Genomic DNA, 14873 nt, shown 5'->3' on the forward strand with positions numbered 1-14873 from the left:
TATTAATGCCAGCTGTTGCTCATTACCTTGCTATCTTCTAGGGGTTACACATACATAACTTATGCTGGGCTATTTCTAGGAAGGTAAAAGGGGTTAAGTGTATTTTCCTTGGTTGCTTTCTTCTCCCCTTCCGTCCTTCCAAAGATGGCCACTGTGATTTCCATTTCACAGGCCTCTAGAATTTCCCTCATCTGTGATAATGTATATTCTTTTCTGCAAATAAATAAAGGGCTCAGGACTCAGGCTGTTGCTCATGGACAAGTTTCATGACAGCTGTACACACAGAAATAAAACCTAAGAGGAAAAGTCAGCTCAGATATTTCATAAGACAGAAATGCAGAGCTATCTAGGCAACTTCCAACTAGATTTGCAGACAGCAAGGCTACGAGCAGAGAGGGATGACAAGAAGTTTCCTGTAGCTGGGGCAATGGTGAGCATATACATCATATTTCATTTGTGATGTTTACATCTATAAACAAAGCTCTCAGCATGTCAAGATCAGCCTGTCAAGGACCAGATGTGAGACACTGGCCTTTTATATTAAGGAGATAAGAAAAACATGATGAAGAATGCAAAAGAGAATGGCATGACATGGAAAGGACCTAAAAACACATGAGGTGTGTTACTTTTACGTAGTTTTCTCTGCATCAGGCTTTCTTACAATATAAACAAAGTGTCAGATAACACAGGAGCTGTGTGGTACAAGAGCTGAAAGAGAGAATATTGCTTGAGTTGCCTTTCCCTGATTAGAAAATGTTTCATAAGCTTCTGACAGACTGGAGACCATGTAATCACAACACACATTTGCAGAGGTGGATGGAGTCTTGATTCAATTGCCCTACTGCTAAATAAAAATCCAAACAAGACTCTGAGAGATGTCTGTGCTTGACACTGAATTAATGAATGTTTGTCTGTGAGAGGAAATCAAATGGGACAGTACACTTTCTTTGACAAAATCCCCCAAGCATTGACTATATAACTGCCCTGAACAGTGAATGTATGTTTCGTTTTCAGAAATTATGTGCTGGAAACCAAGCATTTACAAGCTAACTGAACATAGCTATCTGCCAAAAAAAATGAAGGAACTTAGATATGATCAACACTGCTTAAGTTAAGGCCTGAAAATAGAATGTTTTGTGAATTATGCTTTAAAGATATACAATAGAAAGACATAAAACCTACATACATTAAGGGTATGAATCAAGCTGGCAGTCAAGGGTCAGGAGGGAGGCTTACAGCAAGACAGCATCTGCTAAGGACCAGTTGCAATTGTTGCTTTAACTGAAGCATCCATCTCAACAGCTAGTCACAGGGGGACCACATTGTTACATGTCATGGTCCAGCTGAATGGGCTTGCATAGCCAGCAATCCAAAATAGGTCTGAGAAAAGGGAAGGCCTGGACTCACTCTGAATTAAATCAACTTATTTTTTCCAAATTTAGGCTATGGAATGGTATTGCATCCAATATAGAAGACAGTTATTGAAAGAAAAAATTTAAGGGTGCAAGAATCATCCCAGGGAACAAAAAGACTCACAAAAGGAAACTGAGAAGAGAGCCTTGGTAAAAAATCTATAATGAAAGGTCCAGCAGATGTTGCCCACTGACTTGACAAGGGATCAGAAAGAAGCCCCACAGCTATGGAAGTTCCTTTCTCCCCCCACAAGTAGGCTCTGTCCTTTTGAGAGACAGGTTTATGACTTTAAATATATTTATTCCATTCTGTAACAGAGGAAAACACAACATATCAGCAAGAAATTCTGGAAAAGAAGGTTCAACCTGGAACATCCTGATCTTAATGTGTCTATGTCTTCCTTTCTTCCTAAAAAAATTGGCATATGGTAGAGGAATTGTACCAATGGGTTTTCCCCAGCCAGCATCTTGGCCCCATGCAACTGCTCACTCACACCCCCCACAGCCCCTCTGTGGGATGGGGAGAGAATCCAAAAGGTGACAATGAGAAAACTTGTGGGTTGAGATAGAGATTTTAATAGGGAAAACAGAAGCCATGCATACAAGCAAAGCAAAAGAAGGAGTTCATTCACTGCTTCCCAGCAGCAGGCAGAAAGAACTGACATTCCATACAATGTGAATGTTTTACATCTTTCATGTTTACCATTTGATGGTAGGGTTGATGTATTGCTGTTTTCTATTTCTTCACAACACCAAAACTAACCCGAAGAGTTCTGAGAAAATTTACTGTGTGCAAGCTAAGTGGCAGGTGAAACAGGTGCATTGGGTCTCCTTGCTGGAAGAACTCCCTCTCAACAGGATTATTGGATTAAAATCCTACTGATACAGCTAAATATAATCCTATCAAGCTCAGTTCACTGTACAGGAAAAATGTGAAGTTCTCTACATGAAAGTTGGAGGCTAAAAACAGACACATGGGGGGAAGGAGCTTCTCCAAGACAGAAGAGGAGCTGATACAGCAGATATTTAAAGAAGACTTGTCAGACAAGAGCATACTGAAAGCTGCAGAAATGACAAACCAGATCAGGGCTAAGAATACTTGAACTGGTGATGCAAAAGAATAAAAATATGCGGGTACTTGAAAAATGCCTGAGTTGAATTAAAAATCCTGTAACATCATGTCCTAAATAACTAAATATAATGCAGAAAATCAGGACTGACATAGCTCATAGAGACAAGCTTAGATCTAAAGGAGGGAGGAACATTCTGCAGTGTCAAGGTCTGTGACAGAATGACTAGTTCTGCATCTAATAAAATAAAAATGTGATCTAACACTGGAAAACTAAGTTTGACTTCTCTTATGTTAGCCCCGTGAATGACTGGGGTAAATGATGGATTACTGCAGCAAAAGTAATTTCCTAAGGATAGCATTCATAACTGAAGAAATTGAAGACAGTGAGAATTACTGTACTGTAAATAAGAAATACTTCAGATATCTGCCATACAGCTTTTAGAATAAAAGTGGAAATATTTTAATCTCATTTTTAATTAGTATAAACTTGCTGAATTTAAATGAGAGACTCAAATTATTAGCAATATCAGTGGTTTTAAAGCTTCAAAACATTTGTTCTAAACCAGCTGTGCATTACCAAACTCAATGATAAAAAGGCTACTATTAAACATTGTTTCCTACCACATACAATGTACTTACCACCCAACAGTAATCTGTTCTAATTTTAATTAAAATTCTAATTTCACTAATGTCAGAATGCAGATAATTGCAGATAATCTGAGCCACAAGAGCTCAGAGGCCACAGAGCTCATGGCTCTATCAGCAACACTAAGGCTCTCCCACAGAGGAGAGACCCAAAATTGAGCTTCTTTCCACCACAACACGCTAAAACCACTCTAAGTGAGCATTTACTGATGAAGTTTTTCACTTCTCTGCCAAACCCCTGCTACTTTTTAATTAAAACCAAAATTTGTTAATTAGAACAATGGTCCCAATTTTAAGTTTTACTGCAATGCTTTTTTTTTAAGCTAAGAACAAAAGCCTCTGTTCTCTTTGACAGATGTTGGAAGCTGAAACTTCCAGGAAGTGCAAAGAAGACAGGTTCCCTGCAAACATAAAATTGCAATATTTTTCCTCTTAATATTTTTAATATAGTATTTCTGGGTTTTTTTTTTTTCTGGTTTTGTTAATTTCCCCCATGTTGTCAGAGTTCCCTACACCCATAGATGTAGCAGGAAACTACTATCCACTTCTGTAAAACAAAAAAATAAAGCGTGTGCAGAAGTCTCCTTTGCCAGGACTGCAGAATTCTCACATTATTTCAGTCTCTGCTGTTACTTTTAGTCTTTCTCTGTTTTCCTTCACCAGTAAAGCCCCATGTGGCTTGTGCTAACACTAGATAATTAGACAACACCCAGCAGGATTACAATGAATATCCTCTATCAACACTGCAAGCATGTTATCTGAGAATAATGCAAATTTTATCTTCTTTTTGAACACAGCTTGTTTGTGTTCCTATAGCATCTACCAGCCCTAATCATGTACATATCATAATCAAAGATGTGTACAACCACGAAACAAAACATTCTACCTTTTTGTTGTTCACCTGCAACTCTGAAGTATTTTATCTTGTTTTCTGAGAACAGATGCACTTGGGAACTAACCCTGAGATGGTGGCACTGCCAGAAGCTCCCACACTTCAGGTGGAAGTGGTTCTTCCTGTGGCTCAGCTTCATTTCTAGCACATAGCTCCTCTCTCACCATTTCACCCCTCCTTTCACAAGAGTTGAGTCAGAAAGAAGCAGCTGTGGGTAGCTGAGGTGAAAAGCTTGCTTCAATGTATCATTGCAAATTTTATCCTGTAAGGAAAAAAGGGACCAGATGAACTCTTTGTGGTCCTAAGTGCATTAACAAGCCTTAATGGCTCTCAGCAGCCTCATCTGCAGATTCTACTTACACCCATAGGCCCAAGAGCTCTATTTAAGTACAGCCATGGGCCCTCAGTCCTTACTTGGGCTGTGTTAGAAGAGTATTAAGTCTGTGCTAGAGTAAGTCTTGATTCAAGCTTCAACCTCTGGCCTGATTTCCTGCCTTGACTTCAGCCTGGTCTCATTGCCTTGGTGCTTGCTGGACCTCATCCTAAACACAGCTAAGGGATTTTGCTCCGGGCTTCACCTCACATCTGTCCCTTCGTTGTGATATTGCCTTATGATCTGGGCTTCTGGCTGACTCTGACCGTCTCTTGTCTGTCTGGCTGAGCTGAATGTGAGAGTGGGTCCTGGATGCTGAGGTACCTGCCCTGACAGGTATGTTACCAATTTTGGCTCCCCACTCACCTTTCCCTTAGTCTTGTCCTTGCCATTCCCTGACAACCTCAAACATCAGATCCTCCTTTAAATTACTTGAATCCCTGTTATTTTAAGTGGGTTGGAAGTATGCCCTATTTAAAAGCCTACGTCCAAGATGGAAAGTAGCTTCTCCCCTTTCATGGAGCATTTTTCACATCCTTTTCCTGACCCTCATATTAACAGGATTGGTAGTTCTGATGTTTCTACAGAGAAAAAAAACAAAACTAGATAATTATTTTATTCTGCTGGCTGTGGGCTTCCTGTTTGTTTATTCCTTGTCACAGAGGTCTACACTGCAGGCAAATGCTTTCCCTAGTCCAGAGCATCCAGCTCTTGGGTCTCCAACATAAGGATGACCTGATGAAAAAAGTCCAGAGGAAGGCCATGAAGAGGATCAGAGGCATGGACCACATCTCTGATGAGGCTGTGAGAGCTGGGGCTGTTTGCCGTGGAGAAGAGAAGGCTCTGGAGACCTTATGGCACCTTCCTGTGCCTAAAGCAGACCAACAAAGCAGGGGAAAGACTTCTCATGAGAGTGTGTAGTGATAGGATATGGGGGAATGGATTTGAACTGAAGGAGGGCAGAATCAGACTAGATATAAGGAAGAAATCCCTTATAATGAAGAGTGGTAAAAGACTGGAACAGGTTACCCAGAGAGGTGGCTGATGTCTCATCCCTGTAAGCATTAAAGACCACTTTGGATGGGGCTGTGAGCAACCTGGGCTAGGTGGAAGTATCCCTGCACTTGGCAGGGAATTTGGACTAGATGACCTTTAAAGGTCCCTTCCAACCCAAACCAGTTGTGATTTTCTGTATTTGTGGTGATAGTTAAGCATTTTTTCCACTTGACTAAGGAGTCACTAAGGAGTCCACTAAGGAGTGAGGATTCTACTCATCATCTACTCACTACTCATCAGTTCTCTGTGTCCTCAGGTCTGAAGCTGTGATATTTTAAGGCATTTCACCCCCATTTTTCCTATTGGAAATCCTTTAATGAAAAATATCTGAGACATAATTCAGCATTGTGTGTGATGAAAGCATCAGCACACATACAAGGAGAAAGCTCTCCACAAGCTCTTTGCTACTCTGGTGTGCTGGCAGCCTCGCCATTCTATCTCAGACAAGAATACAAGAACTCTACAAAGCCAGGAAAGCAGTCTGAGGAATAAGTAACGAGAGGTTATCAGTGTCCTCCAGAAGAAGCAAAAAGCATAGTGCGGATTTACCTGGCACAGTCACTCAGCTGCACCCAACAGCCTAGTATCACATACTTTGTGTATCTGAAACTGTGACCCCTCCCTGGGCATTTAGTACGATTTGAAGAACTCCATGTTTTTTATAGAGCTCTCAAAGTGTTAAAGTGTGAAATACGGTGTCCTTGAAAATAGCTTTTAAAGCATTGCTCTGTCACAAGGCAAGGCATAAATGAGTCATGAATTGCACACATGCTCAGGAATGCTTCCCAAAGCCAGACTCGGTCTGTTCTGTAGACTGCAACCACCCTTGTGAATTAAAGCTCCACAGCAAGAAAGCCTAGGTGAGTAGCTCTTGTCAGAGTGAATTAGCTCATTCCAGAGCCCTCCTTTGGGAAGAAGTATTGTTTAATTATAAAAAGCTTTGCACAAAGAAACTTCAAATTTTCAAAGAAACTTCAATCATTATATTATCATTATCATTAGATATGTTCTCTGTATTACTCAACATTTTATACTTCATTGCTGAGAAGACAAAGCAATCTTCCACAGCCAGGAATATATACACATCTTTCTACAGAAGCATTAAAGAGTGCTGAGGAAAGAATAGTCAGCCTTTTAATTAACTCTGATTCCGAGGAACAGAATGAAAAGATTGTGAGTGGAACATTAGCCCAAGATAATGGACTCCTAGTCACACTGCTACATAATTGAGATATAGCAGATGATTTTATGAAAATTGAATGGAGCAAAAAGACTTATTTTTGGAGCTGGAAACATTAATCCCGCGTCAACTTTTCTGCGTTGGGGGTCAGTGCTGAAGGTGCCAGATATCTTCTGAATGTACAGACAGTACTTTCCCTTGAAATAAGTGAAGATGCTCTGCATTTTGCAATGTTTTCAGCGCTGTCAGCTGGCAGGTGATAACGAGGTGAGGGACATGCTGATGTTACTTGAAATGCAGTAATATACGTAAGTTGCTCGCGGTGGTTCTTATTACCGAGGATGTGTTTAAAAGTGCTAGGAGGGGGCTCAGGGGTAACGTTGCTTTCTCCAGCTCCCCGAAAGGAGCGTGTAGCCAGGTGAGGGTCAGTCTCTGCTCCCAGGTAGCCAGCAACAAAGCAAAAGGACACAGCCTCAAGCTGCAGCAGGAAAGGTTTAAGTTGGACATTAGGAAAGATTTTTTCGTGGAAAGGGTGATGAGACATGGGAGTGGGCTGGCCAGGGAGGTGGTGGAGCCACCGTCCGTTCCCGGAGGTGTTAAGACTGGACGCGGCACTTAGCGCCATGGTCTAATTGACATCTTGATGTCGAGTCACAGGTTGGATTCGATGATCCCAGAGGTCTTCCCCCACATAATTGATTCTGTGATTCTGAGAAGTCACATTTTGAGGCGATAAAAAAAAAAGGGAAAAAAAAGCAGTGCTGGGTTCCCGTTGTGATGTTCATCGGAGACCACGTCTTGCAGTTTTTCGGGCATGCTTCAGACCGCATTTTATTTGCGCCGTTACTACTTTGGCGCTACCTAAGCTCCCCCGTAGCCGCACGCCGGGTGGCGTACCCGCGGCGCCGCGCCCCCTCTGCCCGCACTTTTACCGGCACTCGGCAGGACAGGGCCGTGCCCGGTGCCGCCGGGGACAGCGGGGACGAACAGCGGCGCTGAACTGCGGGGATTTCCCCCGGCGGCTCCCGGGCCCCGCCCCCGCCCGCGCCTGCGCGCGCGCCTCCCGCCGCGGCGGCTGAGCGGATCAGGCGGCGACCGGGCGGGGCCGCGGCGGCAGCAGCGGGAGCGGAGCGGCGGGAGCTGGCCAGCGCAGCTGACCAGCGCAGCCCGCGCCGGCAGGGGAGGGGCCCCGGCCGCCCCCCGCCGGACCCGCTGCGGGCAGAGGTGAGGGCAGCGGCGGCTCCGGGGCGGCGCCGCCGCGACCGCGGCTGCGGACGGGAGGCGCGGGGCGTGTCCCACGGTGCCGGCCGGGCCCCCGCCGTCCCCTCGCCGGTCCCTGCGTGCCGCCCCCCCCGGGCGGCGGGGCGGGAGGGGTTGCTGCGATCCCCCCCCGGCCCTCCGGTAGCGCCGGGCCCGGTGGGTGTTGCTGCGCGCCGGGAGGGCTCGGAGCCGGCCGGGCCGGGTGCCGCGGGCTGGGCTGGGCTGTGCCGGGCGAGCTGCGGCGGCTCGGTGCGGTGTCGGGCCGTCAGCACGGCCCCACGGAGCCGGGCACCGCGGCCGGGGCTCCGCAGGCGCGGGCCGGCTGTGGCCGGTGCCGGGCGCCCTGCTCGGGCCCGCACGGCGCCGTTGGAAGCGGTCGCGTTCAATGCAGTTAAAATGTAGCGCCCGTGAGTGCCCGTAACCTCCTTGCCCTCGCACTCGGAAATGATCTTGCGCTGCAGCCCTGCCCTGGGCAGCGAAACCCAGTTACTGCCCCCAGTCTCGTGGCGCTGCCTGCCGCGCTCCTGCACCTCTGTTAGCAGGCCTTGCAAATGGCACGCGTCCCAAAGAGCCTGGGCTCCGAGGGGGTTTTGCTCAACGAGCTCGATGATCGTTCAGATGAGGCTCACACGGTTTCTTGAAATAACAGTCTTCGCAAATTGTGTGTTAGAGCAGTGCGCTGTGGAATTCTTCTCCTGAAAGGAGGAAAGCCGTCAATTCGGAGTGTCACTGAAGATGTTTCTAACGTGTTTCGTGCTGCCACTGTCCAAACAAAACAGAGTTCTTGGGGCTGAGATCAGGACACCTTTTAAAAACAGTCATCTGGCAACTTTCATAGCTACAATAATTTCACTTAATCGTAGGAGATATAAATCTGCTTGATCTGTTAAGTGTTAATGCAGTCGGGACCTTGCTAATGCCTGTTAATTATCAACTCCGTTTTGAAGCAGTGAGTTGTTAGTCCACAGTGAACATGATGGGCAGCAACAGAACTGTGTAGAGAGCGGTGCTTCCCTGTCGTCTTTGTCAGGTCTATTGTTTGCCAAGCGAGAGTTTAGAGTTGTTACAGTTCTGGTTTGAAATGATACAGGAAATAAGAGAAGAACATGATTGCGTTGTTTGCTATCAAGTAACTGTAGAAGGGACTGGTGAAATTTTCTGTGCTATTTTGTTTTAGAATTCCCTGCAAACTTCGGAGGTAATTTGTGGTTTTAGCCAAATTAGTTTTTAGTCAAAACTCCTGAGCTTTGAAGTAATTTGTTTTGTGGTTATACAACTTCCCAAAACCTGGCCGTAGAGCCCTCCTTTCCAGATGCTGATTTGATGTGTCATTGAATTGAATTGAATAGAATTGAAACTAGTTGGGGAAAAAAGCAGATGTGTGATTGCGGTCAGCTGTGGACCCTTTGGCTCCTCTTTATTTTTCTTTTATTTTATTGTAGAGCTGTGAAAAATCATAGAATCGTTTAGCTTGGAAAAGACCCTATAAATCATGTTGTAAGTAAACCAAATTTTTCGAGGCTGATGTAGGTTAGACCTAGCAATAAATAATCCTTTTTCTGCTTTAATCATGGGTCAGGGAAAGAGCTTCTTTTAAACATGCTGCTTTTTCAAATTAGTTAAGAAAATTTTAGTAGTTTTTAGACTTTTTTAGTAAAGGGCTATCCAGCTTGTATCTCTGCTGCACATGTAAACCCCCAGAGTGCCTCAAAATCTGTTCTATAAATGGTTGTGGATGTTTGTCAACTTTTACAACATGAGGGATTTTCTGATGTTGCAGGAAACAAGGTTGGATTTGTACACTTTTTATGAGGGACTGAACTGGGACAGAAAGTCAGACTTCTGTGCTCCTGTTCTTTTTATAGTGCATGCTATATTATCTCACGTTTTGCCCCAAAGAGAAGTAAAATGCAGAAATGAAAGGAAAATAGTTTTGGTGGAAGGGAAGTTTATTGAAGATGGTTCATTTTTAGATTGCCTCATCTTAAATTCTGTTGAAGTGGGATTGAGAAGGGTCTTAGGCAATGGAGCACTTACCCATTTTCTTTTGTCTGGTCTGCTGTTACACTTTCAAATAAATGGTTGTGCAACTACCTAGTAAAGAAACTATGCAAACTTTGTATTCTGTGAAGAAGTGTTCCAGCCTCCTCTCTGTCCAGTAAATCTTTGCATAGAACACTCAGCCAAGTTTTAATGAACTGTGTCGAGTCAGTTATTAGGCTTTCATCTTCTTCACTGATTACTGTTTTACAACCTGCTTCCCCACTGCATTTCCCACAAATTCTGTTTCCTGAAGCATGCAGGAGAGTTTTCTAAGGGCCTTTTCTCCTTTCCTATGCTGTGAAATTCCTCTTGCTTTAGGCTGTCTGTCAGATAACTTATCTCTTAGTTTCCTGGTCTTCCGTTTCAGAACAGAAAATAAATTTGTTGAGAATTTACATAATGTTGTATTGTATACTTAAAACTTCCCAATGGGCTAAGCAATGTTGTTTGTTTTAGTTCTGTTAGTTTCTTTTTAATGAGCATGCATCAAGCGCTACATGACTAAAATTTATGATTAAACACAGAAGAATATCTTTTATTATTCAACAAAATGGAGAATTGTAAAGGAAAACAGAAAAAGACCTTCAGTGAAGAAATAGTGATAGCTGTAGAAAACAGCATAGTCTTACTCCCTACCAGTGTGGGTTTTTCTCCAGTCTGTGTAGTGTAATTGAAGTACTACACAAAAGTTGATGATCCTATTCTCCAGTCTGTAATGTGAACATCTTGGTCAGGTAAACTGTGTTTTGTAACAAATTGTGCTGTTAATGAAGATCTTGCTTCTATGGCAGATGTACAGTTGGGAAGCAGAGGAGCAGTAGCAGAAAGCTTTTTGAGGGAGGTGTTTGTATAGTCAGTTTTCACAGGAAGAGTGAAGCAGCATGGTTTGTTGCCTAGGCTAATTTGGTGAATTGATGAGGAAGTTAAAAATACTACTTCTAAGTGTGAAATGATTCTATAGATGATTTCCTGAGTGAGCTGCCCTTACTGTATTCTTTTTTTTTTCCCCCTCTCAGTATTCTGATGTGATAATGATGTTGAATTAGTTAATCTTTTCTGTTTTGTTAGACAGCAGTTACAATTATCTTCTATTAGAACAGGTGGTTCTAATATGGTAATATAGTTCTATATAGTAATATAGTTCAGAAATAATTTTTTTTTGACAGAAGAAATGATGGCCACAGTCTTGGTCATTTGTTTTTGTTTCAAAAACCTCAGCCCAACAAAAAACCCAACAGCAACAAAAAAAAATGTTTTTCCCAAAGCCTTTGATTCATTTTAGAGGACTGTCTCCGAATTTTGCTGGAGTGATTTCTTTTGGTGTTCTGTTGTCTTTTGGGTAAAGTTGATAACGTCTGTGTTTAGCTTCAGCTGGTAAATAGTTGCCTTCCTTCCCTCTGCTGCCTACACCTCTCCCACGAATACAAAGTGGAGAGTCATGCTCTGAGTTTAAAGACAGAGCACTGTGAAGGGCTTTGTAAGGCTCTTGCTTCTCTTGAGAATGTGTGAACAAATACTGAGATAAGTGTGACTTGCACAAGTTTTCTAGGTGTTAGAAGATCTAGTAACCAGAAATTAGAAAAAATGAGTTATTGACTTTGAAAAATACTTCATGGTATTGATGACTAGTAGAAGGAGACATATTATTGCTGCCTTGTGGACTGATTAGGACCCTGGACTTAAAGAATCTGCATTGGTTTGGGGATATTTTTATAAATTAGCTTCTGATCAGGGAGGTAGCTTCTCTGCCTAAGAAACACCATCATTTTAGATACAGTAGAAGCAGCTCTGCATAGCTTTTTCTTTAACATATGCTTGTCCAGCTTGTGGGAACAGCAAATTGCATGCTTCTTCTGGTAATTTGTCTCATTTTGGTAATTTCAGACCATGGTGGAGCTTGACGTTGTGAGGACTGACATTGGATTTTAAAAGGAAGCCCTATATGGAGTGTTGAATTCTATAAATTCAGTAAGTGAAGTTTGGGAAACAGTGCTCATAATAGGCCACTGATTAGTAGCAGATATGTTAAAAGTGTTTTATTCAGAGTAACTGGTTCTAGATTGTACACAGTGGAAATCTGGAGCAGTATTTTGCTATATTTGTTATAAAACAGTGTTTAATCCCATCTGTACTCTACAAGAAGGAAATCTGTTGCAGATGTAATGTGTATAGTAGCATAAGAAGCTTCCTGAGAACAGCTAAAACTGCTTGACAGATGGTAGGAGGCATTTGGGAAGTCAGATTTTCACTTTGAGGAAATAGCTTGGACTTCTGGTGCTAGGAGAGGAATAAATAAACCTCATTTTCTTCACACTCTTAATTGTGGATGTGAGGTTTTTTCTCAGCTTGTTCCCTCAGCACAGGGTACAGCACTTGTCATTCATACACTAAAAGTGCTACATCTGTCTCTAGAAGTTCTTAAGGTTATGGTGACTGACACAGTATGGGAATGTGTATCTGATCTTCCTTTTTTTTTTTTATTTTTTCATGTAACCATTCATTCATCCATTTGAAAGTGTCCTCATTGCATCTAAGCTTGAGCTAGTTCATATGCTGTCTGTATGTTCAGCTGTTTTCCAGTGCATTAATCCTGTCACCCAGTGTTTGTGTCCTGCAGAAGCTGTTCATATGACTATTCAGTTGAGATAAGGGAAAAGCAGCATGTTTCCTTCCAGAGTTCTTTTTTTCTTGCCTGGAAATGGAAGCCGTGGTATTTTGAAGGTTATTTCAAAAGACTGGTGAGTTTCTTTTGAATAGGCTTGGACTTGGAAGTGCAGGTATAATACTGGTCATTTAAGGATGTGAAAAAAATTTTTTTAGTGGAGTGCTCTTGCTCAGCTTAGGGAAGCATGTGTGCTGTAGGGAGACTTTTTTTGGTTGACAGTTTCAGCTATTTAAGGAATTACACCTGAGAAAATAGGTGGGTTTTTTAGAATTCACACGTTTAAAGCTGATAGTGAGCAGGTGTTCTAGTAAACTGAGTTGAGTACTTGACTGTGGTTTGGGTATTATTTAGCTAGTCCTAAGCATTCCCAAAGCTTAATAAATTAAAGAATACTTTTCACCTCTCATTCTACTTCATTCACAAGTAACGAATAACACCCACAAATGGTTTATGTGACTCTTCAAGTAGCAGAAGCATCATTCCAAACCTGGCTTCGTCTCATGTACAGTAAGTCTTTTTCTAACTACCTAAGAAGGCCACGTCCCAGTGATTGGCATGTTTTTCCCCCCAAAATGTTCTTTATATGTTGTATTTCTTACAGATGATTTGGAGAGTTAAGGAAAGCAATTTATCACTTAAAACAATCCAGTGATACTTAAAAAAAACCCCATGAAATTTCAAGCAAATGAACTTGCTATGTACTTGGCCAAGTGTTTAATGAATCTTAATATGTCACATTTCACCTTTAGAATAAAGCCAGGAATCTTATAATTCATGAACTTGACACCAATTAAATCTATAATTTACTTTCACAAATCTTTTATCAACAATATGACTCTCTTTTTTTCTAATTACTGCTAAGATCCGTAGTAAAAAGTGTCCTTTATGGGCAGAGTCAATACTTTCTTTAGGTAAAATATGAGCAACATTTGCTTCAATATTGCATTGACCTATTTTTTTAATTAATATATTTTATGATCCTGCAATCTTTGCAGGTTTTAAAAATTAGTGTATTAATGCTGTAAATCTGTGAATAGATACTCCTTAAGTGGCACTGAGTTGAGAAACCTGAAACATTAGTTTTCCCTGGTCTGATTGCAGTGTAGTAGAAAAGCTCACTTGGTATGAGGATACATGGTGACGGATATAAGCTCTTTTCAGTACTAATTGACATATTTTTTCTTTATTCTTGCATATTTAATGCCAGTGTAAATAGCTGCTTATGGGTCACTTTTTTTTTTTTTTTAAGCAGGCCATATTGTGGTTTGTTTCTGCAGGGCAGGAAAATACTGCAGAGTGTATGGCTAGAGTCAGGGAAAAATACTGTTCACAGTGATATGAAGCTTTCAGAATAAATCCCAGGTTTGCCAGTGCAAGCTGTTCCTTCCAGTCTCATCTCGGAGGTGGCTGCCTGAGAGACCTGAGATGTGTGTGGGGATGGGAGGTGGAGAGGAGGAGCACAGGAGGTTTGTTCTTTGTGTGGTGGGGTGCTGCTGTTGCCAGGACAAGAGCAGCCAGGTTATTTGCAGTGGAGGTTTTAGTGCAACTTGTGAACCTTTATGCTGCGTTAGTCAAAGATTGTTCTTTAGCACAGAAGGGATAGCTTGGATATTGTTTAGGCACTAAAGCAGTATAAACTGCAGTTCATTATTTGTCAACTGTGGGACTCGCAGCAGCACCATACTGTACCAGGAGAGTGTGTTTCTTATTGTTCCTCACTGGAGAACAAGTCTGAGAGGGACTGCAACATACTAGAGTTTGTCTGAAATTGTAAATAGATAACAAATACAAAAACAAATATTTAACACGGCTGTAGGTTACCAGTCTCTTTCCTTGCATGCCTTTACCTTTGTCCAATAAGAGTTCTGTTATAAGGCTTTTGATGTAATCAGAGCTCTTGTGATATTTCTTTCAGTACTTTTTCCAGTGGAAAGCAATCATAAGAACAAATTTGTGTCTCTGAACGGAACTGAGCCAGTTTAGATCTCCATTTGGAGTACTGCAATTGATTACATAATGCAAGGAAAATGTTTTGGCCTAAACAGATGTATTATGCATATAATGCAGTCTGTCTTACTTGGACCTGACTTTTAAGAGTGAACCAACCACTTAGCATTTTCTTCTCCCTCATCCCCACCTCACAGGTGCAGCTCATCTTCTTGATGGAGGCATTTATTTGTTCTTAGGCAGTTTACCATTGGTGCATCTCCTGCTTTGTAGACTGGCACAGATAATCTTCGTGTTTCCTGTGTAGGAACATGTCAGTTGTGCCAAC

General features: G+C 42.2%; 1 protein-coding gene across 3 annotated transcripts in view; it reads left to right on the forward strand.

Annotated features, from left to right (window-relative positions):
* The first annotated feature begins 7715 nt into the window (after positions 1-7715).
* Positions 7716-14873, forward strand: part of OSBPL8 (oxysterol binding protein like 8) — an 83490-nt gene continuing 76332 nt past the window's right edge. For 2 of the 3 annotated variants that reach the window (XM_005519377.3, XM_088055038.1), the window contains exon 1: positions 7716-7854. The gene's annotated coding sequence lies outside the window, so the exon portion shown is untranslated. Of the gene's footprint in view, positions 7855-11848; positions 11902-14873 lie in introns of those variants that run through there. The other variant, XM_014248972.2, reaches the window with a different exon arrangement.

Source organism: Pseudopodoces humilis, chromosome 5, assembly GCF_049639895.1.
Source record: "Pseudopodoces humilis isolate 2021_Gansu_Grassland_sample_001 chromosome 5, ASM4963989v1, whole genome shotgun sequence".
In the NCBI taxonomy this organism is placed as follows: Eukaryota; Metazoa; Chordata; class Aves; order Passeriformes; family Paridae; genus Pseudopodoces; species Pseudopodoces humilis.